Source organism: Pan troglodytes, chromosome 9 (assembly GCF_028858775.2).
Source record: "Pan troglodytes isolate AG18354 chromosome 9, NHGRI_mPanTro3-v2.0_pri, whole genome shotgun sequence".
Classification (NCBI taxonomy): domain Eukaryota; kingdom Metazoa; phylum Chordata; class Mammalia; order Primates; family Hominidae; genus Pan; species Pan troglodytes.
In genome coordinates, this window is record NC_072407.2 from 59846792 (window position 1) to 59851052 (window position 4261).

Genomic DNA, 4261 nt, shown 5'->3' on the forward strand with positions numbered 1-4261 from the left:
CAATGATAGAAGTGTTCTAAAATGTGGCTGTCCCAGGACATTCAAATTAGCCCCCCTTAATCTCAGAACTGGAAGGGAGCTTTGAGATCATCTACAGTTGATGCTTGAACAATGCAGGGGTTAGGGGCATTGACCCCCGTGCTCAGTTAAAAATCCACAGATAACTTTTCACTCCCCCAGAACTTAACTACTAATAGCCTACTGTTGAACAGAAGCCTTACTGAGAACAGAAAGTTGATTGACATATATTTTGTATGTTATAGAGATTATATACTGTATTCTTAAAGTAAGCTGGAGAAAAGAAAATGTTATTAAGGAAATCACAGGGAAGATGAAATACATTTACTATTCATTAAGTGGAAATGGATCATCATGTTTTCCATGTTTGTTGTCTTCATGCTGAGAAGGTTCAGGAGGAGGCGGAAAAGGAAGGGTTGGTCTTGCAGTCTCAGGAGTGGCAGAGGCAGAAGGAAATCTACCTGTAAGTGAACCTGCACAGTTCGAGCCCATGTTCAAGGGTCAACTGTAGTGTTATATAACCACTCCCCACTCATCCCACCGGGTGGGATAAGAAAACAGGTGCCCAGATAGGGGAAATGCCTTGCCCCAGGTCGTGGATTAGAACTCAGGGGAGCTTAGTCCTGGTCTACTTACTGCTCTACAGGTTCTTCCCAACAGGCTCAGCCTCAGTCTCGTCCATGAATTTTTCCAAATTGGGCCATTTGGTGGGAGCAGCGGGGTTCCACCTCACTGCTGGATTGCCATCAGGAACAGCTGGTATTCAGGAAGCATCCCCTTGTCCTGAACCAGGATATGGTGAGTTCCATGGTCACAGCTGCATGACTCTGGCCCATGCAATTTATAGCCTCCCTACCTTGGTTTTCCCATCCATTTTCCTGCGATTAGCAAGTACAGGTGGCAAACTGGTGGCTCAGAAACAAGTTTGATTTTGCAGGCTCTATGTGGCTTATACATGTTTTAAAATATGATGTCATAGGGGAACAAAAGTACCTTTTTCACTACCCATGATCGTTCTTATTTGGGGCAGACCCCTGTAACAAAAGACAGATTAAGAGAAAAACAAGTTTATTAACATATACACCTTATGAATACATGGGAGATACTGAGGGAAATGAGTAAATCTCCAAGAGGTGCCCTAAATACCTTTGCCTGCTGAAGCAAAGAAGAAAAGTGAGGTGGCCAGGAAAAACAACATAAACAAGGGTAAGATTTGTTATGCAGATTTGAGTCCCTGCTTATTCTCTTCATGAGAGTTTCCAGTGATAGAAGCGTATTTTGGGATGACATATTCTGGTCATATTAGAGTAGCATATCCTTAACCCCATAAATGCAACATTTTTAAAAATGAGGGAACTGGTCAGGCATAGCGGCTCATGCTTGTAATCCTAGCTCTACAAAAATTTCTTTTAAAAATTTGGCCAGGTGCAGCAGCTCATGCCTGTAATCCCAGCACTTTGGGAGGCCGAGGTGGGTGGATCACTTAAGGTCAGGAATTCGAGACCAGCCTGGGCAACACGGTGAAACCCCATCTCTACTGAAAATACAAAAATTAGCCGGGCATGCTGGCAAACACCTGTAATCCCAGCTACTCAAGAGGCTGAGGCACGAAACTCGCTTGAACCCAGGAGGCAGAGGTTGCAGCGAGCCGAGATCATGCCTCTGCACTCCAGCCTGGGCAACAGAGTGAGACTCCATCTCAAAAAAAAAAAAAAAAAAAAAAAAAAAAAAAAAAAAATTAGCCATGAGCAGTGGTGCATACCTGTAGTCCTAGCTATTCTAGAGGCTAACATGGGAGGATCGCTTGAGCCTGGGAGGTTGAGACTGCAGTGAGCCATGATCATGCTACCTCACTCTAACCTCAGTGACAAAGTGAAACCACATCTCTTTAAAAAAAAAAAAAAAAAAGCAACTGAAGTACCAAACTAGGAAACTTATTCCAAGCAAAGGATTAATCTCCGTAATATATAAAGAGCACCTACAAATGAATAAAAATATCAACATCTCTTGGGAGGCCAAGGTGGGTGGATCATCTGAGGTCAGGAGTTTGAAACCAGCTTGGCCAATATGGTGAAACCCCATCTCTACTAAAAATACAAAAATTAGCTGGGTGTGGTGGCACATGCCTGTAGTCCCACCTACTCAGGAGGCTGAGGCAGGGGAATTGCTTGAAACCAGAAGGCAGAGGTTGCAGTGAGCCGAAATCACGCCACTGCACTCCAGCCTGTAGACAGAGCAAGACTCTGTCTCAAAAAAAAAAAAAAAAAAAAAAAAAAAGAAGGGCTGCGGGTGGTGGCTCACGCCTGTAATCCCAGCACTTTGGGAGGCCGAGGTGGGCAGATCACCTGAGGTCAGGAGTTCAAGACCAGCCTGGCCAACATGGCGAAACCCCATCTCTACTAAAAATACAAAAATTAGCTGGGTGTGGTAGCACATGCCTGTAATCCCAGCTACTTGGGAGGCTGAGGCAGGAGAATTGCTTGAACCCAGGGGGTAGAGGTTGCACTGAGCTGAGATCACACCACTGCACTCCAGCCTGGACAACAGAGCAAGACTCCATCTCAAAAAAAAAAAAAAAATAGAAAACAAAGCATGTAAAAGATAATTCAATGAAAAGAACATATTAATTGTTCCTAAATGTGTGAAAAGATCAACTATGCTCATAATAGGAGAAATACACATGAAAAACACACCAAAGTACCATTTTTCACCAGAATGACAAAAAAATGTTAATTCATCATGCCACATTATTTTTAATTACATACAAAGATCTAACATGTCACCCAGGGACCATTTCACCCACTGCTCTGTTTGGCCACCAGTCTCTTGTCTCTCTCTTCAGCAATGGTGAGGCGGATACCCTTTCCGCAGGGAAGAGAAATCCATGGTTTGTTGCCCTTGCCAATAACAAAAATGTTGAAAGGTCGAGTGGCAAAGCTGTTGCCACTGGCATCTTTCACATGAACCACGTCAAAAGATCCAGGGTGCCTCTCTCTGTTGGTGATCACACCAACTCTTCATACACAGGTTAGCACCTCCAGTCACCATACACAGGTTACCAGTGTTGAACTTGATGAAATCAGTAATCTTGCCAGTCTCCAAATCAATCTGAATGGTATCATTCACCTTGATGAGGGGATCAGGGTAGCAGATGGTGCGAGCATCATGAGTCCCCAGATGAGGGATTCCTTTGGTGTCCACAAAGATTTTTCTCACTTTGCACCACTTGTACTTGGCCTCCTCAGGTGTAATGTGATGTACAGCAAAGCAACCCTTGGTGTCATAGATAAGACAGAAATTCCCTCCTGTCTTGCCAATGCTGATGACATCCATGAATCCAGCAGGGTAGGTTATATCAGTTCTGACCTTGCCATCGATCTTAATGAACGGCTGCATGCAAATCTTTACTTCATCTCCTGTCAGGGCATACTTAAGTCTGTTCTTAAATGATGATGGGGAGACACTCTCTCAACTTGTGGACACTGGTGGATAGACAAGGAGCAAACACACTGGTCAATTTATGCAGCATCCAATGTTTTGGAGTTGCTGTCGTGGTTCAGATGCTTCTTGGGACCATGAGCCATGGCTGCATTAGGCACGGAAAGAAGAAAAAGAATTTTTTTTTAAGTTTGATAATGCATGTCTTTGGGAGAGTGTGGGAAAACAGTCACTCTCATATATTACTGACAGAAATGTAAATGAGATTGCGCCATTGCACTCCAGCCTGGGTGACAGAGCCAGACTCCGTCTCAAAAAAAACAAAAGAAAGAAAGAAATGTAAATGTGTACAATCTCTATCATGAGTAAATTGTATCTATCAAAATCATAAAATGAATTCCTTTGACCTATCAGTTTTGCCTCTAGGCATTTTATCCAATAGATATATTATCAATGTGTGAAATACTATAAATATAGGCTTGTTTATTATGGCAAAACTTTGGAAGCAATCTCTACGTCTAACAAAAAGGGTCTGGCTAAATAATGATGGTACGTTCATACAAAGAAATATCAGGCATGCCAGCGGTGGCTCAAGCCTGTAATTCCAGCACTTTGGGAGTCCGAGGCAAGAGGATCCCTTGAGCCCAGGAGTTCAAGGCCAGCTTGAGCAACATAGTGAGACCCTGTGTCTATTTATTTTATTTTTATTTTTTCTATTTTTTTAAATAAAATAAATAAATATCAGGCAGCTGTAAGCAAGAATGAGGAATCTGTTTACGTATTGATAGAGAAGGCTCTTAAGATA

General features: G+C 42.8%; 1 pseudogene; it reads right to left on the reverse strand.

Moving 5' to 3' along the window:
• Positions 1-2774: 2774 nt before the first annotated feature.
• On the reverse strand, positions 2775-3602 carry LOC466589 (small ribosomal subunit protein eS4, X isoform-like; annotated as a pseudogene).
• Positions 3603-4261: the final 659 nt, after the last annotated feature.